General features: G+C 39.4%; 1 protein-coding gene and 1 pseudogene across 2 annotated transcripts in view; both read right to left on the bottom strand.

Moving 5' to 3' along the window:
• The window catches only part of GLG1 (golgi glycoprotein 1), a 152,666-nt gene that overhangs the window by 68,235 nt on the left and 58,187 nt on the right, over positions 1-26,244 (bottom strand). The window lies entirely within an intron of this gene.
• On the bottom strand, positions 12,923-13,578 carry LOC137753846 (STING ER exit protein pseudogene; annotated as a pseudogene).

The following is a 26,244-nucleotide window of genomic DNA, read 5'->3' as shown; positions in this document are numbered from 1 at the left end:
TGGAAAACTGGGAGGAGAAAAATTTATGAAAAGCCTCACAAATAACTTTCTGTTAAATTAATGATCAAATTTTGGAAAAGAGACTGCTGAAGTTACATATATTAATATCAAAAAAGAAATGATTATGAATAGAGGAAAGAGAAAAAGAAGAAAATATGAAGCATCCCCCCAACCAAACACAGCAGTGACTAAAATAGAGAAGGAACTCAGTTAATGCTGAATGAATGATGCAGCAATAGCACTGTACGAGAGACAAGCCCTGAGTACTTGGAGACACCTGCCTGACTCCAATAAAGAATCTGATGGGTGTAGCAGAAAACAGTAGAAGTTGTCAATGAATTGAGCTAGGTGCTACATTTATTTCCTACAACATGATGGACTGCAAGAAAAATGGTATTGCATCCAATTTACAGATAAAGATACTGAAATACAGAGAAACCAAGTCATGTAACCAAAGGCACATTGCTAGGAGACAACAAAACTGGAATTTACCTAATGATAGTAAATGACAACCATGCTCATTGTGATGCTTTCACCTTGATACTCCTGAAAAAGAGCCAGTAGGTCAGGGTGAGCACAATGATGGGGGGCCTTTGGGAGGTACAAGAAAAAGAAAGGTAGACAGGGACTTCCGTGGGGTCCAGAGGTTAAGACTCTGAGCTCCCAATGCAGGGGGCATGGGTTCAATCCCTGGTTGGGGGACTAAGATCCCACATGCCACGCCAATTAAAAACAAACAGGGGCGGAGTCAAGATGGCGTACTAGGAGGACACAGAATTCGCATCTCCTCACAACTAGGACACCTACCAGGCACTGGTGGGGGACCACGGACACCTAAGGGGACGGGAGGAACCCCTAGTGACTGGGTAGGATGTGGGGTGTGGGGGTAGTGAAGGGGGAGGAGAAGTGGAAGCGGGATGGGACTGGCGCCTCTGAGGGGTGGCTGTGGGAGGGGAAGGGATCCCATGCCCGCAGGGGGAAACTGGGGAACCACTGGGAGGGCAGAGGATCAAAAGGGAGTGTGGCCAGGTTTACCATGCCCACTTGGGCCCCTGGGAGCCTGCTGAAGACCCAGGCCTGATCCTCTGCCCACAGAGGCCCCCTCCAGCTGCGCAGGTCCTGAGGGAGTGGGAGGAAGGCAAGGCGGAGCAAAAGTAAAGGCCGGACCTCCAGGACCGGCACCCCTGAGGGGTGGCTGGGGGAGGTGAGGAGTTCTTACACCAAGCGGTACCCACCCCCGTTAGGGGGGGAGAACCTGGGGAAGAAGGTGGGGGAGGGGTGCGGAGGAACGGAAGGGAACAGGGCCAGTGCGTTCCCTGTCCACTTAGGCACTGGGAAGACTGTTGGGCTCCCGGGCCTAATCCTCTGTCCTCGGAGCCCCCCTCCTGCGCACAGAGCCCAAGTCCCACCTCTACACTGGGAGATCCCGTCCAACGAGCTGGGCCTAAACCCCACCCACACACCCTCACTCAGGGCCCTGCCTCCAAACTCCGGAACCCCACACTCCAGAGGACCTCCCTTGGATGTGCTGCCTCTCCCCTTCCCCAGGTCCTAAGTAGAGGCCCCACCCCATGCTTGAACGTGCCCCGCCTAGGCCCCACTCCACGCTCAAACATCAACCACCCCCCCACCTGCCTAGGTCCCGCCCCACCCAAAACCCCACCCCTGCCTAAGTTCCACCTGCTCCTAAACTCCACCCCCATAGCCAACACTTTTTTCTTTTCTTTTTTCTTTTCTTTTTTCCTCTTTTAGATTGGGGTTCTGTTTTACCTTGTTGATTCATTGTTGTTGATTCTTTTATATTTTTATTTTTCCTAATAAATCTTTTATTTTTCTAATTTTATTTTATTTTTTATACTTTGTTAGTGATCTCTCCTTTTGGCTTGTTGCCCTCCCCCTTCTTTTTTTTCTTTTTTCTGCTGTGGTTTTATTTTACCTTACTGCAGCTGTTTCAATTATAGTTTTATTTTTCCTAATATATTTTTTATCTTTCTAATTTTATTTTGTTTCTTATTCTTTGATATTGTACAGCTCTTTTTTTTCTTTCTTCCTTCGTTTTTTTTTTTTTTTTCACCACGCCACGAAACTTGTGGGATCTTGGTTCCCAGGCTGGAGGTTGTGCATGAGCTCCTGTGGTGGGAGCTCCGAGTCCAAACCATTGGACTAAGAGAGAACCTCAGACCCCAGGGAATATCAGTTGGAGTGAGGCCTCCCGGAGGTCCTCATCTCACCACCAAGATCCAGCTCTATCTAACTGCCTGCAAACTGCAGTGCTGGACGTCTCAGGCCAAACAACCAGTAAGACAGGAATACAGCATCACCCATCAAAAAAAAAAAAAATGAAATGACAAAAAAATATGTTACAGACGAAGGAGCAAGGTAAAAACCTACAAGACCAAATAAATGAAGACGAACTAGGTAACCTACCTGAAACAGAATGCAGAGTAATGATAGTAAAGATGATCCAAAATGTCGGAAACAGAATGGAGAAAATACAAGAAACATTTAACAAGGATCTAGAAGAGCTAAAGAGCAAACAAACAGTGATGAACAACACAATTACTGAAATTAAAAATACTCTAGAAGGAATCAATAGCAGAATAAATGAGGCAGAAGGACAGATAAGCTGGAAGATAAAATGGTGGAAATAACTGCCAAGGAGCAGAATAAAGAAAAAAGAATGAAAAGAATTGAGGACAGCCTCAGAGACCTCTGGGACAACATTAAATGCACCAACATTCGAATTATAGGGGTCCCAGGAGAAGACAAGAAAAAGAAAGGGTCTGAGAAAATATTTGAAGAGATTATAGTTGAAAACTTCCTTAACATGGAAAAGGAAATAGTGAATCAAGTCCAGGAAGCACAGGGACTACCACACAGGATAAACCCAAAGAGAAACGCAGAGACACATATTAATCAAACTACCAAAAATTAAATACAAGGGGCTTCCCTGGTGGCTCAGTGGTTAAGAATCCGCCTGCCAATGCAGGGGACATGGGTTCAAGCCCTGGTCTGGGAAGATCCCACATGATGCGAAGCAACTAAGCCCATGCGCCACAACTACCAAGCCTGCGCTCTAGAGCCCACGGGCCACAACTACCAAGCCTGCGCTCTAGAGCCCACGGGCCACAACTACTAAGCCTGCATGCCTAGAGCCCGAGCTCGGCAACAAGAGAGGCCACTGCAATGAGAAGCCCGCGCACTGCAACGAAGAGTAGCCCCCGCTCACCGCAACTAGAGAAAGCCCGCATGCAGCAACGAAGACCCAACGCAGCCAAAAATAAATAAATAATATAAATAAATTTATTTTAAAAAATTAAATACAAAGAAAAAATATTAAAAGCAGCAAGGGAAAAGCAACAAATAGCATACAAGGGAATCCCCATAAGGTTAACAGCTGATTTTTTTAGCAGAAACTCTGCAAGCCAGAAGGGAGTGGCAGGACATATTTAAAGTGATGAAAGGGAAAAACCTACAACCAAGATTACTCTACCCAGCAAGGATCTCATTCAGATTTGATGGAGAAATTAAAACCTTTACAGATAAGCAAAAGTTAAGAGAATTCAACACCATCAAACCAGCTTTACAACAAATGCTAAAGGAACTTCTCTAGGCAGGAAACTCAATAGAAGGAAAAGACCTACAATAACAAACCCAAAACAATTAAGAAAATGGTAATAGGAACATACATATCAATAATTACCTCAAATGTAAACGGATTAAATGCTCCAACCAAAAGACATAGACTGGCTGAGTGGATACAAAAACAAGACCCATACATATGCTGTCTACAAGACACCACTTCAGACCTAGGGACACATACAGACTGAAAGAGAGGGGATGGAAAAAGATTCCATGCAAATGGAAATCAAAAGAAAGCTGGAGTAGCAATTCTCATATCAGACAAAATAGACTTTAAAATAAAGACTATTACAAGAGACAAAGAAGGACACTACCTAATGATCAAGGAATCAATCCAACAAGAAGATATAACAATTGTAAATATTTATGCACCAACATAGAAGCACCTCAATACATAAGGCAAATGCTAACAGCCATAAAAGGGGAAATGGACAGTAACAAAATAATAGTAGGGGACTTTAAGTGGGGACACCCCACTTTCACCAATGGACAGATCATCCAAAATGAAAATAAATAAGGAAACACAAGCTTTAAATGACACATTAAACAAGATGGACTTAATTCATATTTATAGCACATTCCATCCAAAAACAACAGAATACACTTTCTTCTCAAGTGCTCATGGAACATTCTCCAGGATAGACCATATCTTGGGTCACAAATCAAGCCTTGGTAAATTTAAGAAAATTGAAGTCGTATCAAGTATCTCTTCTGACCACAACGCTATGAGACTAGATATCAATTACAGGGAAAAACTGTAAAAAATACAAACACATGGAGGCTAAAGAATACACTACTTAAAAACCAAGAGATCACTGAAGAAATCAAAGAGGAAATCAAAAAATACCTGGAAACAAATGACAATGAAAACACGACGACCCAAAACCTATGGGATGCAGCAAAAGCAGTTCTAAGAGGGAAGTATATAGCAATACAATCCTACCTCAAGAAACAAGAAGAATCTCAAATAAACAACCTAACCTTACACCTAAAGCAATTAGAGAAAGAAGAAGAACAACAACAAAAAAAAACCAAAGTTAGCAGAAGGAAAGAAATCATAAAGATCAGATTAGAAATAAAAGGAAACCACAGCAAAGATCAATGAAACTAAAACCTGGTTCTTTGAGAAGATAAACAAAATTGATAAACCATTAGCCAGACTCATCAAGATAAAAAGGAAGACTCAAATCAACAGAATTAGAAATGAAAACGGAGAAGTAACAACTGACACTGCAGAAATACAAAGGATCCTGAGAGATTACTACAAGCAACTATATGCCAATAAAATGGACAACCTGGGGGCTTCCCTGGTGGCGCAGTGGTTGAGAATCTGCCTGCCAATGCAGGGGACACAGGTTCGAGCCCGGGTCTGGGAAGATCCCACATGCCATGGAGCAACTGGGCCCGTGAGCCACAATTACTGAGCCTGCGCGTCTGGAGCCTATGCTCCGCGACAAGAGAGGCTGCGATAGCAGGAGGCCCGCGCACTGCAATGAAGAGTGGCCCCCGCTTGCCACAACTGGAGAAAGCCCTCGCACAGAAACAAAGACCCAACACAGCCATAAAAATAAATAAATTACAAAAAAAAAAAAAAAAAGGATACATTAAAATGGACAACCTGGAAGAAATGGACAAATTCTTAGAAAAGCACAACCTTCCGACACTGAAACAGGAAGAAATAGAAAATATAAACAGACCAATCACAAGAACTGAAATTGAAACTGTGATTAAAAATCTTCCAACAAACAAAAGCCCAGGACCAGATGGCTTCACAGGCAAATTCTATCAAACATTTAGAGAAGAGCTAACACCTATCCTTCTCAAACTCGTCCAAAATATAGCAGAGGGAGGAACACTCCCAAACTCATTCTATGAGGCCACCATCACCCTGATACCAAAACCAAAGATGTCACAAAAAAAGAAAACTACAGGCCAATATCTCTGACGAACACAGATGCAAAAATCCTCAACAAAATACTAGCAAACAGAATCCAACAGCACATTAAAAGGATCATACAGGGACTTCCCTGGTGGCTCAATGGTTAGGAATCTGCCCGCCAATGCAGGGGACACGGGTTCGATCCCTGGCTCGGGAGGATCCCACATGCCGTGGAGCAACTGGGCCCATGTGCCACAACTACTGGGCTCGCGCTCTGGAGCCCACGAGCCACAAGTGCTGAGCCCGTGTGCCACGGCTGCTGAGGCCCGCGCACCTGGAGCCCATGCTCTGCAACAGGAGAAGCCACTGTAATGAGAGGCACATGCACCGCAACAAAGAGTAGCCCCCACTCGCAGCAACTAGAGAGAGCCTGTGCACAGCAACAAAGACCCAATGCAGACAAAAATAAATAAATAAAATATAAAAAAATAAATTAAAAAAAAACTTAAAAAAAAAAAAAGGATCATACACCATGATCAAGTGCGGTTTATCCCAGGAATGCAAGGATTCTTCAATACACACAAATCAATCAATGTGATACACCATATTAACAAATTGAAGAAGAAAAACCACATGATCATCTCAATAGATGCAGAAAAAGCTTTTGACAAAATTCAACACCCATTTATGATAAAAACCCTCCAGAAAGCAGGCATAGAGGCAACTTACCTCAACATAATAAACGCCATATATGACAAACCCACAGCCAACATTGCTCTCAATGGTGAAAAACTGAAATCATTTCCACTAAGATCAGAAACAAGACAAGGCTGCCCACTCTCACCATTATTATTCAACATAGTTTTGGAAGTTTTAGCCACAGCAATCAGAGAAGAAAAAGAAATAAAAGGAATCCAAATCAGAAAAGAAGAAGTAAACTTGTCACTGTTTGCAGATGACATGATACTATACATAGAGAATCCTAAAGACTCTATCAGAAAACTTCTAGAGCTAATTAATGAATTTAGTAAAGTAGCAGGACACAAAATTAATGCACAGAAATCTCTTGCATTCCTATACACTAATGACGAAAAATCTGAAAGAAATTAAGGAAACACTCCCATTTACCATTGCAACAAAAAGAATAAAATACCTAGGAATAAACCTACCTAAGGAGACAAAAGACCTGTATGAAGAAAACTATAAGACACTGATGAAAGAAATTAAAGATGATACAAACAGATGGAGAGATATACCATGTTCTTGGACTGGAAGAATCAACATTTTGAAAATGACTATACTGCCCAAAGCAATCTATGGATTCAATGCAATCCCTATCAAACCACCAATGGCATTTTTCACAGACCTAGAACAAAAAATTGCACAATTTGTATGGAAACACAAAAGACACCGAAGAGCCAAAGCAATCTTGAGAAAGAAAAACGGAGCTGGAGGAATCAGGCTCCCTGACTTCAGACTATACTACAAAGCTACAGTAATCAAGACAAGATGGTACTGGCACAAAAACAGAAATATAGATCAATGGAACAGGATAGAAAGCCCAGAGAAAAACCCAAGCACATATAGTCACCTTATCTTTGATAAAGGAGGCAAGAGTATACAATGGAGAAAAGACAGCCTCTTCAATAAGTGGTGCTAGGAAAACTGGACAGCTACATGTAAAAGAATGAAATTAGAACACTTCCTAACACCATACACAAAAAGAAACTCAAAATAGATTAAAGACCTAAATGTAAGGCCAGACACTATAAAACTCTTAGAAGAAAACATAGGCAGAACACTCTATGACATAAATCACAGCAAGGTCCTTTTTGACCCACCTCCTAGATAAATGGAAATAAAAACAAAAATAAACAAATGGGACCTAATGAAACTTAAAAGCTTTTGCACAGCAAAGGAAACCAATAACAAGACGAAAAGACAACCCTCAGAATGGGAGAAAATATTTGCAAACGAAGCAACTGACAAAGGATTAATCTCCAAAATATACAAGCAGCTCATGCAGTTCAATATCAAAAAAACAAACAACCCAATCCAAAAATGGGCAGAAGACCTAAACAGACATTTCTCCAAAGAAGACATACAGATAGATGGCCAACAAACACATAAAAAGATGCTCAATATCACTAATTATTACAGAAATGCAAATCAAAAGTACAATGAGGTATCACCTCACACCAGTCAGAATGGCCATCATCAAAAAATCTACAAACAATAACTGCTGGAGAGGGTGTGGAGAAAAGGGAACCCTCTTGCACTGTTGGTGGGAATGTAAATTGATACAGCCACTATGGAAAACAGTATGGAGGTTCCATAAAAAACTAAAACTAGAACTACCATATGACCCAGCAATCCCACTACTGGGCATATACCCTGAGAAAACGATAATTCAGAAAGAGTCATGTACCACAATGTTCATTGCAGCACTATTTACAATAGCCAGGACATGGAAGCAACCTAAGTGTCCACTGACAGATGAATGGATAAAGAAGATGTGGCACATATATACAACGGAATATTACTCAGCCATAAAAAGAAACAAAATTGAGTTATTTGTAGTGAGGTGGATGACCTAGAGTCTGTCATACAGAGTGAAGTAAGTCAGAAAGAGAAAAACAAATACTGTTGCTAATACATATTTATGGAATCTCAAAAAAAAAAATGGTTCTGACGAACCTAGGGACATGACAGGAACAAAGACACAGACATAGAGAATGGACTTGAGGACACAGGGAGGGGGAAGGGTAAGCTGGGACGAAGTGAGAGGGTAGGAATGACATATATACACTACCAAATGTAAAATAGATAGCTAGTGGGAATCAGCTGCATCACACAGGGAGATCAGCTCAGTGCTTTGTGACCACCTAGAGGGGTGGGATAGGGAGGGTGGGATAGGGAGGGTGGGAGGGAGATGCAAGATGGAGGGGATATGGGGATATATGCATACATATAGCTGATTGTTACACAGCAGAAACTAACACACATTGTAAAGCAATTATACCCCAATATAGATGTTAAAAACAAACAAACAAACCAACAAAACAACCGCCCCAAAACCAAAGAAAGGTAGACAGGATGAATAAACAGAACTAGTGCTCTAGACTGATTTGTTTAATGAATTCAGATGCCCACAGCTTGGGTAAGAAACTGGTAATTAGATCAACTAGGGATCTGGACTAGCTCTTTAAATAACCACAACAGGTTATTAAAAAAACTTTGCTTAGTTCATTTGGCTTTTCTAAATCAATGACTTAAATGTTTGGGGTATTATTGTACTTCAATCTCCTAACTGGGTAAGTTAAGCTGAAACAGTTGATTTTAAGGCTTAATACCCCCTAGCCCTTCCTCTAAGTTCTGTAAACTCAGTATGGGCTTTAAGGGATAGAACTGTGGAGAAAGAACAATAGACTAGCAGAAGTATTTAGCTATAGAAGCTCTGTGATTTTATTTATTTATTTTTAATATTTATTTATTATTTTATTTATTTATTTTCTCCTTTATTTTTTTTGGCTGTGTCGGGTCTTAGTTGCGGCACATGGGCTTCTCCCTAGTTGTGGCTTGAGGGTTTTCTCTCTCTAGTTGTGGCGCGCTGGCTCCAGGGTGCGTAGGATCTGTAGTTTGCGGCACGTGGGCCGTCTAGTTGAGGCACGCAGGCTCAGTAGTTGTGGCGCACAGGCTTAGTTGCCCCATGGTATGTGCGATTTTAGTTCCCTGACCAGGGATTGAACCTGCATCCCCTGCATTGGAAGGTGGATTCTTTACCACTGGACCACCAGGGAAGTCCCTAGAAGCTCTGTGATTTTAGATGTGTCACTTCTCTAGACCCCCAAGGACAGGCTTTGGACTATAATAGGGATTTCACCACCTAGGATCCATGACAGACAGGAGTGATATTGTCCTGAAACTGAATACAAACTTCTATGTGCAAGTATATTTTCCTGAGAAGAGAATCCACAGCTGTCATCATAATCTCAGAAAGATCCATAAGTAAGTCAGAAAGACAGATATCGCATGATATTGCTTATATGTGGAATCTAAAAAAAAAAAAAAAAAAAAAAGACACAAAACAGAGATACAAAACAGATACAGACTCACCGACTTAGAGAACAAATTTATGGTTACCAGGGGGGAAGGGTAGGGGAGAGGGATAGTTAGGGAGTTTGGGATTGACATGTACACACTGCTATATTTAAAATGGGTAACCAGGGACTTCCCTGGTGGTGCAGTGGTTAAGAATCCGCCTGCCAATGCAGGGGACACGGGTTCGAGCCCTGGTCTGGGAAGATCCCACATGCCGTGGAGCAACTAAGCCCGTGCGCCACAACTGCTGAGCCTGCGCTCTAGAGCCCACGAGCCACAGCTACTGAGCCCGCGTGCCACAACTACTGAGGCTGCGTGCCACAACTACTGAAGCCCGTGCGCCTAGAGCCCGTGCTCCGCAACAAGAGAAGCCACTGCAATGAAAGCCCGCGCACTGCAACAAAGAGTAGCTCCCACTCGCCTCAACTAGAGAAAGCCCGCATGCAGCAACAAAGACCCATCCCAGCCATAAATAAATACGTAAATAAATCAGTAAAAATTAAAATTAAAAAAATAACTAACAAGGACCTCTTGTATAGCACAGGGAACTCTGCTCAATATTATGTAACAACATACATGGGAAAAGACTTTGAAAAAGCATAGATACATGTATATGTATAACTGAATCACTTTGCTGTACACCTGAAACTAACATAATGTTGTTAATCAACTATATTCCAATATAAAATAAAAAGTTAAAAAAAAAAGAACACTGGACAGCCTTCAAGACAATACTATGGCAGTCTTCAGAATAATAAAGTTTATAATCAAAGCCAACAATGCACTGAAGTACAGTTGACCCTTGAACAACATGGGTTTGAACTGCATGGGTCCACTTATATTTGGAGTTTTTAAAATAAATGCATACTATGGTTTAAAAAAAAAAAAAGAAACACTGGTCTAAGATGGTCAAGATTCTTTCCAGCTTTCTGAGTCTATAAAAGCAGAGATGTGGAACACAAAAATAGAGTATTTGTTGAATTCCACATCTTTTAATGCAGGTAATTTTTGTATTATGATTATGGTTTCCTACTACTTCATCTTAATCATTCTCTGCTGGTCAAAGTCACAACAAACAGGTTTCAGAATACACTGCTGAAAAGCTTGAGTCTGAATGTTCTCAATTAATTCAACCATCACATTCACTTAAGAGGATGATTTTTACAAAGAGTATAAGTCTGGAACTACGATTTCCCCAAAGGTGAACAGGCTGAGTTAATGAGTCTGGCAGGAGAAATTAAAGGATTCACAAAACTAACTTGGAAGTTGTCCCAGTTTCTGAAACAGAAATCTTGGGAATTAGACTGTCTAAAAATATGAAACATCCTATAGTCACATCCATTGAAGTTGAACTACCCACCAGATCACACCTGATACTAAATTAAGTGGCAATAGACTCTGTTTATTAATCACTAAGAGAAAACAAAAAAAACAAAACAAAAAAATCAGTAGCATTGGTGCTTTCACGGCCTTGCAAAAATCTGAAGGCTGGGCAACAGCCCGATGCCTCCTTCTGATTAGAAACATTCTGCTACAGTAGTAAGTAAATTCTTCTTCTGGGAGTTTATACATTAAGAACCCTGTAAACTTCCAACCATATGAGCAATTCATTTATTAACTTGGCCCAAACCACCTCACTCTTGCCCACCAAAAAAGCACACTGAAAATAATATAGTTGGTAATGATTAGATAAACTCAGTCGTTTAGTCTGGGTAAACTTTCCCTGAGCAAGTGTAAACTGAATATTAACCCTCAGTCAGATTCATAACTAAGTTCCTTCCTCTTAGTGCCTTATTCTGGCTTAGTCAGAATTAATTTTTTAATAAATTTATTTATTTATTTATTTTTGGCTGCATTGGGTCTTCACTGCTGCGTGTGGGCTTTCTCTAGTTGTGGCGAGCGAGGGCTACTCTTCATTCCGGTGCAGGCTTCTCATTGCGGTGGCTTCTCTTGTTGCGGAGCATGGGCTCTAGGCGCGCAGGCTTCAGTAGTTGTGGCTCGCGGGCTCTAGAGCATAGGCTCAGTAGTTGTGGTGCACGGGCTTAGTTGCTCCGCAGCATGTGGGATCTTCCCAGACCAGGCCTCGAACCCATGTCCCCTACATTGGCAGGCGGATTCTTAACCACTGCGCCACCAGGGAAGTCCTCCAGAATTAATTTTTATTTGTACCCAGGATAGCTAAGTATTGTTTTTCCAAAAGAACAGTGATAAACATAAGCTTCATGCCCTCCAACTGTGCTCTGATTCACTAAAGAGTTTTGCTTTTGTATGATTCTTTAACATTCATCCATCTTTTCAGAAAGGATTTATGTACAGGTTCAGTGCGAGATAAAAAGAAAAGGTATGAAACAGAGTTACAGATGCTGGCTCTCAAGTAAATTACTGTGGTAGAGGAGGTAAAACATGAGTCTGTACCTAACGATCACACAAAGTTGAATGTGGAGTTGAAGGAGCTTGATATCTTAAAGAACGAAAGAAGTACCACCACCCCTCATGAGTTAGGATGATAGAATCAGAGAGAGTCTAATGGAGGAGGGAACAACTGAGTTCAGCCTTAAAAGGAGGTTGTGATTTGGTGATGTAATACTGTGTCTAGGTTGAGGCAGATGAGAGGGGGGCTGTGAATACTAGGTGTGGAGGAGTTTGAAAGGTATATTCTGTACAGAGGGCAGAGACCTGAGCAAGAAAGTGAGGAACTCTGTGGTGACCATTCTTAGGCTTACATATTTGGCATCTCCTAATACACGGTGAGATAACTACAAAATTTTAATAAAATCCCAACATTGGTCCAATAGTGGTTTGCCATCGTCCATATTAATATGTTATGGTAAACTCAGTGCAGAGAGTGGTGCCTCAATTTACTGTTATTTACCTCTGTGCTCCCCCAATGGGTGGTGGGGTTAACAACAGGTAAATAATGTATAATTACTTTTTAATAATCTTTAAACATTTTATTAACTTTGAAGAAGGAGTAAGAACAGCTACTTTAGAAACTAGAGACACTCAAGCGCTGATCTATTCATAGAATTTTTACACAGCTCAAGAAGTGTACATCACAGGGGCAAAAAATAGTACAGAAGACCCATATACTATATACAGAAAGATTCAGAAAAATCCATTTCTAGAAAGCAGATCATAGGGACTCATAGACCTCACTGAATCTAGGAGAATCAAAGGGAAGCAACATAAAGCCTTCTGCTGGGGCATAAAGGTAGGAACCAGTCCATGTAGTCTAAGAAAAGCTCTTTTTCCTCTTGATCTAAATGTTTGATTCCAGCTGGGTTCAGAGAAAGGTCCTGATCATTTGAACTGGTTGTTAGTCAAAGTCCCTTTCATGTTTGCTTTCTTGGCTTCTAGTTCAGCCAGCTCTTGCAACTGCCTGTTGCTCAGGACTTTGCGTTCCAACTGTTATTCAGTCGCTTTGGCATTCTGTGCACACAAGTCAGCAACTTCCCTAGCCTCAGTCTTCTCTTCCTCTTCATCAATAGCAGACACAGTGACAGAGCTGAACGTGCCCATGTCTTTAGTCCATTTGGTCACTACCACCTTCTTAGGAGGCTCTTGTTTCTGGGTATATGTATTTCATTTTCCCAAAACCCTGGCCAAACCTGACTACTGCTCCATCCACAATGGAGGCCATGGGAGCATTCTTCAGCTGGGACCGGCAGAAAAGTGGCAGTCTACACTTCGTACACTTCTTCCTGCGCTGTCCTTCCACACCTTCAGGCCTCCAAAGATACACAGTATCTTCAACTTGTGTTACAAGACTTGTGCCTGTGTTTGGCAGCATCAATTACATAGACCAATCCTGGGGGCTCATGGGTAATTTCTCTGACAGCCCAGTACCAGGACCATCTGGCAACACGAAGAGTAACAGACATCAAGGGGCTTCTCACCGTCATCATATTCCTCCCCAGGTCGGAGGTGTTGGAGCAGACTACTGACCAGGGCACTACTTTAGGTGTAGTTCAGAGAAACAGCCCCAAAACTCAACACCAAGAATGTTACTCAATGTTACTTCTATAGGAACATGATGCAATTTAAAGGGATAAAAGATAAATAGGCAAGACCCCCCCACACAAATTAGGGCCCATTTAACCCTGGTTCTTGGACAGTCAGGGGACTATGATGAAGTCAAGACTTACTTGTCTTGTACCTTTAAAATGAAAAATATCCTCAATGGCCTTTAATTCTAATTATATATGTATATATCCATATCTATACCTATATCTATATTATAGTGGGAATTAGCAAATGGTTCTGCTCTGGTTCAGGTAACATACTTACTCATAGATAAAAAATACTGGCAAGACTTGCAGCTTTGTCAAGTACTAATTCATTCATCTTCAATGAGGCTTTAGCTCTATTTTAAAAATATGAAAGCGCAATAACCTGGCTAATTACTGGACTTAACAGCTCACACACCAAGACTGAGCAACTCTTGACTCACTGACAGAATGATCCATATCCATGAAGATGCTATGCCCCAAAATTCACTTTGAGAAGTCAAATTACATCTTATTTTTGCCTAAGAAAACTCTAAAACTAGTTTAAATGACCAAATGGAAACACTCAACATTAATAAAATTTATCATCTTCTGTGCCCAGAGCAGGGAATGACAAATAAGGATATAGTAATCTAGTTACTGAACAAAAACTGCATCATTACATTATGGCCCAAAGGATACACATTGGATTATCATTTTACAAATCTTAAAGTTTATTAAAAAATGTAAATTACAAAACCAAGTAATTTTCTGTACTATAAGAAATATTGTGAAGTTTTTCCCCATTCCCCCCCCCCCATTTTTCTATTATGAATCAGAAATAAAGGTACCTATAAACTGTAGGAGACAGGTCATCCTCAAAAGAATGTTTAGAGATATTTCTTTCACATACAGAGCTCATTCAACCTTTTCATCAACCTTCCATTTGGGACTGCCTAATATTGAAGAAATACAGGGATTGTTTTGTAATGACAAGTGCTTTAAAATCCAATTATGGCCTTGCAAGGACTCTGCCTCACTTCACCATCGTTAATGAATGAGTTTTTCTGGAACTATATCATCCTCATGAGAGCCTACTATCAGCAAGGAGAAAAAAGTTACCTCCTACCAACTCTTTTTTTTCTCCCTAGGAGACAACTTAGAAGTTCAGAATCCAATTTGGTCCTAATTTGGGGGGGCAGGGAAGAAAAAAGAGTCAGGCATTCTGTCAAATGCTTGGCCAGATTCCCCTTTAGCTTCAAGGGAAAGAATCTTGGACAGGTCTATCAACGTGGCTTCCAGCCATGACAGGCACACAGATGTAAAGAGATAAAAGACCTTGTTTTTCATTGCCCAGTTTCCTGGATAAAGTCAGTTTTGGTGCCCATGTTACAAGAGTGGCACCTAGAGCATTATCATTCAGTCTAAAGTGCCTAACATTTATAAAGTATTTTGCAGACAATTCACCAAAAAGGACATACTTCCTCTGAACTGTGAGGCTACAATGACTACTACTACTATGCCAACACTACAAAAATACAGCACCAAAATTCTTCTGAAATAGCTACCCACAGTATTTTTCATACCTCATAAAAACAGACACCGTACAGTAGATCCCCTCATTTCATCGTGTTTGAGAGGAAACATGGTAGAAAGAATTCTGGATTAGGAGCCAAAAAACTTAAGTTCTGATTCCAGTTCCATTTTATATTCATGCATAACAAGCCTTGATAAAGTCACATAATTCTTCAGGCTTCAAATTTCATGTCTACAAAACAGATAAATCCTGCTTTACGTACTTCACAGGGCTGTTATGAGTAGAATTATTTAAAAGGCCTTTGAAAATTATAGAGGGCCTTGCAAATATAATACCGGCCCTTCAGTCTCTGCACATAATATAATCAAATAAACATCAAAAGCAACATTACTGCTTTTTAGTAGTCCATAATTCATGTAGGAGAAGAATAAGAATTCAAAATAAATGACATACATATTTGATTGTATTTGTATATACTATCTCTGAAAGGACATATAAAAATATTTACTTTCACTATATACCCTTTTGCACTTTTTGAATTTTGTGCCACGTGCAAAAAAGAAGAAAAAAAAAGAAAAACCAAAGATAATTCCACTTTAAGACATAAACTTAGACACCTTTGAAAATATCTGGAATACATCTTCATGGTTGGGGCACCGAGGAAATTTAATGATATACCCTCCTCAGTCCGTATTTTTCTCTTTTTTTCTCTTCCACTGTCTATTCCAAATCAGGTAGTGGTGGGGAGGAAATATGGAATATCAACATCCTCTGGGACATGGCAAGTGGAAATCTGGCCCTTTTAAGAGTCCTACAGGGGACTTCCCTGGTGGCGCAGTGGTTAAGAATCTGCCTGCCAATGCAGGGGACATAGGTTCGAGCCCTGGTCCGGGAAGATCCCACATGCCACAGAGCAACTAAGCCCATGCGTCACAACTACTGAGCCTGCACTCTAGAGCCGGCAAGCCACAACTACTGAAGCCCACGTGCCCTAGAGCCCATGCACCGCAACTACTGAGACCACGTGCTGCAACTACTGAAGCCTGCACGCCTAGAGCCCACACTCCACAACAAGAGAAGCCACCACAATGAGAAGCCCGTGCACCACAATGAAGAGTAGCCCCTGCTCGCCGCAACTACAGAAAGGCTGCGCACAGCAACGAAGACCCGGTGCAGACACTAAATTAATTAATAAATAAATAAATAAATAAATAAATAAATAAATAAATAAACAAACAAATGAAAGAAAGAAGAAATGTGTATTAAAAAAAAAAAGAGTCCTACATTGGTAGTTCTACTCTAAGAAAAGCACATTAACAATTTTATGGCCTAGTTTTCCCAGTGTGGTCAACAGTTACATGGGAGTTTTAAAATGAGAGATGAAAACAAAATTCTCTGAAGAGCATTATATGAATTATGAGCAGAATGTCATCCTCATACACTATTGGTGGAATTGTAAACTGATGCAACAGCTATGGAAACAGTACAGAGATTCTTCAAAAATTTAAAAATAGAACTACCGTACGATTCGGCAATTCTACTTCTGGGTATTTACCTGAGGAAAACAAAAACACTAATTTGAAAAGATATATGCACCCCTATGTTCACTGCAGCATTATTTACAATAACAAAGATATGGAAGCAGCCTAAGTGCCCATCAACAGACGAATGGATAAAGAAGATATGGTACACACACACACACACACATAATGGAATATTACTCAGACATAAAAAAGAATGAAATCTTGTCATTTGCAACAACATGGATGAACCTAGAGGGTATTACGCTAAGTGAAATAAATCAGACAGAGAAAGACAAACACTGTATGATATCACTTATATGTGGAATCTAAAAAAAAAAAACACAAATGAACAAACATAACAAAACGTAAACAAAGTTACAGATATAGAGAACAAACAGATGTCTGCCAGGGAGAAGGAGGGTAGGGGGAAGTAAGAAATAGGAGAGGGGTATTAAGAGGTACAAACTTCCAGTTGCAAAATAAATGTCATGGGTATGAAATGTACAGTGTGGGGTATTATAGTCAATAACCACGTAATATCTCTGTATGGTGACATATGCAACTGGACTTATCATGGTGATCATTTTGGAATGAGGAGAAACACTGAATCACTATGTTGTGTAACAGGAGCTAACATAGTGTTGTAGGTCAATTATATTTCAAGAACAAACAAATAAACAAACTCATAGAAAAAGACATCAGATTTGTGGTTACCAGAGAAGAAGGGCAGGGGGTGGGGAGGGTAAGAGGAATTGGACAAAGGCAATCAAAAAGTACAAACTTTCAGTTATAAAATAATAAGTACTAGGGATGTAATGTACATGATAAATATAATTAACACTGCTATATGTTATACATGAAAGTTGTTGAGAGTAAATCCTAAGATTATCATCACAAGAAAAAAAATTTTTTTCTATTTATTTAAATTTGTACTTCTAAGAGATGATGGATATTCACTAAACTTTTGTGATAATCACTTCATGATGTATGTAAATCAAATCATTATGCTGTATACCTTAAACTTATACAATGCTGTATGTCAATTATATCTCAATAAAACTAGAAGGGAAAGAAAAGGAACAGAATGTCAATTTTAATACGGTACCTTTCATACTCTTCATTTGCCATCTCAGATGATTTGGAACAGCTGAATATAGGTACAAATGTGTCAAAACAGTGGCTACTACAGCCAAATGCAAAGTGGGAAAGGAGACTAAAATAGAGACAAAATTTCCAGACATCTGACAATCCTATTAATGTTTATACCCAGTAAATCTGGAATGATTCTATCAATGTAGCTCATTACCTCCAATCCAACTATGCTATTTCTATAATTGTGAAAAGATAAAACCAAAAAATGGATATAAGATTACAGGACGCAAAAAAAGTCCTGAAATTAAATATAATTTCTCATGTTCCATACCCAAGTATCTAAAAATACCACATTTCTTCCATACTGACTAGTGGTGAGTGCACTGTTTACTTTTACTGGCCTGGTGAGAAGCCAATAGGGCTGAACTGCCAGACTGCACAGAACCCTTTCTGTATAACCCATTTCAGATGATTGGTGCTGCTTAAGAGAACAGCTGTGATTCAGGGACTGGCCTTCTATCTGAATTAAGTCTGCAACTACACTGCATAATTCTGAAGGATGTGCAAGTTTTGAAGCAGGAATGGGCAGGAGATAAAAATTCAGTTAGATGAGAGAGATGAAGAACTTTTTTTAAAAAAAATATTTTACTTACTTACTTACTTACTTATTTATTTATTTTGGGTGTACTGGGTCTTAGCTGTGGCATGTGGGATCTTCATTGCAGTGTGAGGGATCTTTAGTTGCAGCATGCGGACTTCTTAGCTGTGGTATGCAGACTCTTAGTTGCGGCATGCATGTGGGATCTAGTTCCCCGACCAGGGATCGAACCCGGGCCCCCTGCATCGGGAGCATGAAGTCTTGACCGCCAGGGAAGTCCCAATGAAGAACATTTGAGTAGGGCTTCCCTGGTGGCGCAGTGGTTAAGAATCCGCCTGCCAATGCAAGGGACACGGGTTCAAACCTTGGTCCAGGAAGATCCCACATGCCGTGGAGCAGCTAAGCTGGTGCGCGACAACAACTGAGCCTGCACTCTAGAACCCGCGAGCCACAACTACTGAAGCCTGCGCGCCTAGAGCCCATGCTCTGCAACAAGAGAAGCCACCGCAGTAAGAAGTCCGTGCACGGCAACGAAGAGTAGCCCCCGCTCGCCGCAACTAGAGAAAGCCTGCGTGCAGCAACGAAGACCCAATGCAGCCAAAAAAAAAAAAGAACATTTGAGTATGGTAAGTTGGAATGGGGGAAGAAGAGTACCTGATACCTTAACACCAGTGGATGCTTAAATGGACTTGAAAAGTGGTAGAGGAACAGCAAAGAGTTATCACATAAATAGTCTCCTCTCAAAAGGGAGTCACATGGGGCTTCCCTGGTGGCGCAGTGGTTGAGTCTGCCTGCCAATGCAGGGGACACAGGTTCGAGCCCTGGTCTGGGAAGATCCCACATGCCACGGAGCAACTAGGTCCGTGAGCCACAACTACTGAGCCTGCGTGTCTGGAGCCTGTGCTCCGCAACAAGAGAGGCCGCGATAGTGAGAGGCCCACGCACCGCGATGAAGAGTGGCCCCCACTTCCCACAACTAGAGAAAGCCCTCGCGCAGAAACGAAGACCCAACACAGCCAAAAATAAAAATTAATTAATTAATTAATTAAAATTATTTAAAAAAAAAAAAGGGAGTCACATGGAGAAACTGAAAGGGCAAAAGAAATCACTATTGAACAGGGACTTCCCTGGTGGTCCAGTGATTAAGAATGCACCTTCCAATGCAGGGGACATGGGTTCAATCCCTGGTCGGGGAGCTAAGATCCCACATGCCGCGGGGCAACTAAGCCCGCATGCCACAAATACGGAGCCTGTGTGTTGCAATGAACTGAGATCCTACAAGCCGCTCAGCACGGCCAAAAAAAAAAACCCTTTAAAGCCACTTGACCTCAGACCTCAAAGCCATTTAAATATCCCATTTTTTACTTCTTCCTGTCAAGGTGGTATTCTCCTTTACTGTAGTAAGTTCTAATAAATTCAGCTTTGCTTTATTAACAGATTGGTGAAATTTGGAGGAGTTCATCAGGTTCTATGCCAACAGATCCTTCAACATCCAGTTCAAAGGCATCTAGGCCTGAACAGGGAAAAACTTAATTGATATATTTTAAAAACAATCTTCTGGGGTTAACAACATCAGTAATGTACATAAAATCTAGAGAAATCTTCAAAAGTTTTCCATATTTCTTCTTGCTGAGATAATATCATTCTACAGTCGGTAGAACAAATGTACATTAATCGTATGTTAATAATTACCATTATATCAAACTATAAAGGCTGAAATGATAGAAATTAAACACTTTGGGAAATATTGATAAATTAATATAAACTAATAAAGATGCAATATTTAATAAGAATTATCCATAATCTCTAAATCACATCTTTGCCTTCTAAAGTGGTAATTTTCTATTATAAAATTGATTTGAAACTAAAGTGCAAAGAACAAAAAACCAGGAGGATCCTTTTGCTGGTAACTTCAGTTGAGCCAATGATCACTATATGACCTGAATATATAATAATTCCCCACACTTCAGTTACAATAGGTAGGAAACTGAATAAAAAGCAAGACATTTTGACTCCAATTGGTTATCTAATATGACTCTATAAAAACAGATAATTACCTTTTTGAGGAAGGGGAAATACTGTTGTAGAAATAACTGGGAGAGGTGAAAGGAGATAGGCAGAACAATCACAGATTCTTTTAGAATTATTGTTTTAAAACACTGTAAGTTTGTCAGTGGTTTAAATATGCATTACTTCTCCAGTAAAAAAATATTTACTTCCAATAATGGAAACAAAAGACACTTCCAGGTATTTTGGAGCACTCATTACTGTATAGTCTGTAGAACTGGCTATGCAGCATAGACTTTGGAGAGACATACCTGGGATCAGATCAATTTGGCCTCTTCCAGGTATTAGCTGTGTAACCCTGGACAAATTATTTAACTTTTGTAAGCCTAAATTTCCTTACCTATAAATGAGGATAATAAGAGTATTTATTACACATGCAGCAATAAGTAGAGCAAAACACATAAAGCACCTAGCACAGTGCTCATTGTAAATATACAATAAATATTATCTATAAAAATAATAACATTTATTATTATTATTATAGTATACTTCTAGAAGAGTTCATTTTGTACTGCCCCAACCCCAAAATAAACCAATTTCAAAAATAAGGAAAAAAACAGAGGTTTTCTTTTTAAATCTAAGATACATAGATTCTTAGCCATAGGAAGGCAACTTCAGTTTAAGTAGTTCAATTACATTAGGATAAACTAGAGTAAAGGAATAAATTAATTTAGGAAATTAAGGTAGAAAAATCTTATCCTAATGGAAAGAACAGTCTTTACATCACTTCACCAATTTTGCGTAGCACAAATAAGTGTGTGTGGAATTTGTCTTGCTCCTCACTCTAATCTCTCAATCTAATATCCATATACAAATCCAGATTAGATATCTGTTTTGAACTTCATTTAGGTTTTTGTTTCTAAGCAAACATCAGAAGTTAAATAGTTTTGATTTTGTTCGCTCAACTGTTTTAAGGCTCCAAACAATCTGTGTATTTAAGTCCAACTGTTTAGGTGCAAGTATCTTTAAATATGCAAACAAACCAAGGCTCTTAGTCATCTAAAATCGCTTTTCTAAATTTTACTTGGTAAATGTTTCTAGCCCACTGCTGGCAGTCAATGCACTTCTCTCATCACATCAAACTCAAGTTGATTCATTTTGTGAAAGTAAATGCTGCTTGTCACCAACTGTCAATTTTAATAAGCAAGACTGATGCCTTTGACAACTCAGTCAATGCCATGTATCTGTCTGGGTTTGTTACTTTAAGTCACCTGACAGCCACCTGTGAACAGATGTCCTTTGTCCTTTGTACAAAGCAGTACAAAAGTGGTCCAGGGTTACTACCATAATTCTTTCAAATACACTCAGACCTTACAACAGTATCTTTAAAATTTTGATCATCACAGTTATTATTCTTCAGAAGAGTACTGGGAAATCTAATGTCTAAAATAGAAGCCTTTGATTTAGGGTCTCTGAATCTTTAGTTACACCAGAAATATAGAAGATAAGGATCTATGACTGGAGGAAAGTTCACTATTTCAAAGATAATATTTTAAATTCTGACATGTGATACAAATGAAATGCCTCATGGACCACAGAAAGAGGACAGAACAAGTAACATAAGTGAGCCACAGAAAGAACACAAGCATTTTCCCAACTGAAATCTTACTAAATAATCCACATCACAGAACTCGATTGGGGAAAGGCTCTCTGCATTAGGAAGGGCATAACTATACCTATTCAGAAGCAGGACTTAATATCTAATAACCCCAAACATATTTTTGTTACAGTTTCAGAAGAAAGAAAAAAAAAGACTGGGGAGAGGGGAACAGTAGAAAGTCCATTTTGGATTGCTTTCTCTCTTGCTTTTGATGCCAAGGAATATTTTTAATCTTTTACCTAGACTCTCTATGATCCGTATTTTCACCTCAGTATGCAAGAAGAAAAGATTCAAGCATTTACCTGAGACTTCTCTCTGTAATACGGACTAAATAAAATCCGTAAAATGCAACATTCTAAGACTTATTTAAAATACACACTTTGGGGACTTCCCTGGTTGTCCAGTGGTTAAGACTTCGCCTTCCAACGCAGGGAGTGTGGGTTCGGTCCCTGGTTGGAGAGCTAAGATCCCACATGCCTCACAGCCAAAAAACCCAAAACATAAAACAGAAGCAGTATTGTAACACATTCAATAAAGACTTAAAAAAAAAATTTAAAAAAAAAATACACACTTCAATTGTAAGCTGTACTGTACACACCTTTATGTCTACTCTGAGTCATCTGTCTGGTTAAGAATCTTACAACATTATGAATGTTGGTGGCTAGTTATGCCATCAACATAAAGAATTCAGAAGCATATACATAAGCCAAAATATGTGACTCATGACCAATTTTGAAAGAAAAATTTAGGACATAATTCATACGGGATATCTTAGTATCATCTAATTAAGTAACTTATTAAAAACCTTTAGCCAGGATTTTAATTTTTAAACTTCATCTTAAAATTACCAAATATACATTTCTTTTTTCAGGTATAGAAGAGTTTATTTTACATCATAGTACATAGTGAATACCAAATATACATTTTAAAACATAAAATAATATGGGATAGTTTTGGTCTAACAGCCAGTTAATGAAGTTTGAAAAGAAAGATAAGTGAAGGTATTAATATTCCCTTTCCAAAAGGCTTGACACTGAATAAATGATCTCAACATCCATGACTTACCAAGTAATTTATTAGACCGGTTACTAAATTGTTCCTGCTTCCGAAACAAAGAAACAGTGCAGAGGAATTGGAAATCGACTTCCCTGGTTTAAAAGAGTCTCTTATAAGTTCATTTTGGCGCCATTAAAAATTCCTAAGTTTTTCTGACAGCTCATATAGCTCAATACAAAAAAACAAACAACCCAATCGAATAATGGGCAGAAGACCGAAACAGACATTTCTCCAATGAAGACATAGAGATGGCCAATAGGCACATGAAAAGATGCTCAACATCACTAATTATTAGTGAAATGCAAATCAAAACTACAGTGAGGTACCACCTCACACTGATCAAAATGACCATTATTAAAAAGTCTACAAATAACAAATGCTGGAAAGGCTGTGGAGAAAAGACAACCCCTCCTACACTGTTGGTGGGAATGTAAGTTGGAGTAGCCACTATGGAAAACAGTATGGAAGTTCCTCAAAAAACTAAAAACAGAGTTGCCATATGATCCAGCAATCCCACTCCTGGCCATATATCCGGACAAAAATATAATTTGAAAAGATACATGCACCCCTATGTTCACAGCAGCACTATTCACAATAGCCAAAACATGGAAACAACCTAAATGTCCATCAACAGATGGACTGACAAAGAAGATGTGGCACATAATACAATGGACTACTACTCAGCCATAAAAAAGAATGAAATAATGTCATTTGCAGCAACATGGATGGACCTAGAGATTATCATACTAAGTTAAGTAGAAAGAGAAAGACAAATACCATATGATATCACTTATATGTGGAATCTAAAATATGACACAAATGAACTAATCTACAAAATAGAAACAGACTCACAGACATAGAGAACAGACTTGTGGTTGCTCAGGGGGAGTGGGGTGGGGGAGGGATGGATTGGGAGTTTGGGGTTAGCAGATGCAAACTATTATATAGAGAATGGATAAACAAAGTCCTACTATATAGCAAAGGGAACTATATTCAATATCCTGTGATAAACCATAATGGAAAAGAATATAAAAAAGAATGTGTGTGTGTGTGTATAACTGAATCACTTTGCTGTACAGCAGAAATTAACACAAAATTGTAAATCAACTACACCTCAATAAAAAAAATTCCTAAGTTTTTCTGGTTTTATTTTGCTCCTGGCCCCCTTGGAGGTGGTAGTACCCCATTTAAAAGCAGTAACAAAGGGCTTCCCAGGTGGTGCAGTAGTTGAGAATCCACCTGCCAATGCAGGGGACACGGGTTCGATCCCTGGTCCAGGAAGATCACACATGCCGCAGAGCAACTAAGCCTGTGTGCCACAACTACTGAGCCTGCGCTCTAGAGCCCGCGAGCCACAAGTACTGAGCCCACGTGCCCCAACTACTGAAGCCCGCATGCCTAGAGCACATGCTCCACAACAAGAGAAGCCACCGCAAAGAGAAGACCGTGCACAGCAATGAAGAGTAGCCCCCACTCGCCTCAAATAGAGAAAGCCCGCGGGCAGGAACTAAGACCCAACACAGCCAAAAATAAATAAATAAATAAATTTATCTTTTTTTAAAAAGTAACAAAAAAATTCCTAAAAATGTAAGTTATCTCTGCAACCTTTTCCCTGTTTCACCAATAGCTTATTTAATATAATTATACATCCTCTCTAAAAATCTCAGGAAAAAAAAATAGAAATAATGAATAGCAGATTCTTTTTCCAAAGATGACTGATCACTTTCACCTTAGAATTTAAGATTAAGTAGATCTAACTTGCATAATTAATTGCCACCAAAATAGATCAGACACAACAAAAGTGTCTTATATCTGTGTATTGGCTTAACGCTACAGTTTCCATTAATGACAAAATTCAAAACATTTTTTTCACATTTAGCTTTCTTTTTGCATGGTGAGGAAAGCAATTGACTAAGACTATGAAATTGTTAATTCCTATCCCTATTCTACCAGTTAACTCATACTATGACTTGGGAGGAGCTAATCATTAATCCCATCCTCTGCCATTACAACGCTTTAAATTTTAAGTATGGTGAAAAGAGAAAAACACATTTTTTCAAACCTTTCTCCCATAAAATTTAGAGCCATACCTATCTAAAGCCATCTGACAATTCTGATAGTATAATCACCAACTCAACAGTTAACATCTGTGAAAAATATCCACTTCCTATTAATAGAGGGATCATTTAAGTTGTCTCTGATATCAAAAGTTATATTCTTATTATATATATAAAATATTGATTTAATCCACTGATGACAGCTTAAACTTGCATTTCAGAACAGAAAAATAATTCAGAGTGAAAAATTCAAAGTTTTAAAGTCAGTATCCCAATATCAGTTTCTGCATGAGAACCTGGGCCCTTCAGTTGATCCTCCATTCTAAAAATATCTGCTGCAGGATACCTTTATTCAATCTGAAATTGAGTAAGAATTTCAAATCTATGTTCTAATTCTTACTTGGTGCAACTATGACATCACAGAGCAAGCAATGAAACATAATTTTTGGCTCCAAGTTGTATCTATCCTGAAAATCTTCCTAAAAATATTAAAATCCTAATAAAATAAATTCTTGGTTGATCACAAACCTCCACAAGTCTCTGGCAAAAATTTTCTTCTTCAGATAACTTATATTTAAGGAAGTTCCTGGAAGGCAGTAATTACATCCTGTGCTACACAATACTAGGCACACACTGGCATTCTACAAATATTTGTTACTTGGTTGACAGAAATTCTATTTGATCTCTAAGCTTCCAAAGGCAGGCTGTCAATCACTGGGGTCACAATGAAATAAACAGCTTCTCCCAAACTTCTTCCTTTTTGGTCTATTTTTCAGGCCTTTCATTTTAACATCAATTCCCTAAGATACCCCCAAATTAAGACCAAAACTATGCAATGAATTTAAGCCGGACAGGACAAGAAATTATTAAATAAGGATGTCAAAGAGCACTTTTCTCAGAAAACCAAATCCACTATTCCGGATTCTTGACGGAATAGCACTAGGATGGAGAAGGAAAGGATTATCAAGAATTACATTTCTGGAGTTCCTCTGCGCACCTTTAAAGGAATTCATCACCCGTATTCATTTAAATCCAATTCCCTCAGGAGAAACTGCTCATCCTTCAGGTGAAGCTTTTAGAAATGACTAAGGAAAAAATTTCATATG

The sequence above is a fragment of the Eschrichtius robustus genome, chromosome 19 (assembly GCF_028021215.1).
Source record: "Eschrichtius robustus isolate mEscRob2 chromosome 19, mEscRob2.pri, whole genome shotgun sequence".
NCBI lineage: Eukaryota > Metazoa > Chordata > Mammalia > Artiodactyla > Eschrichtiidae > Eschrichtius > Eschrichtius robustus.
This window is presented reverse-complemented; position numbering and strand designations above follow the sequence as displayed.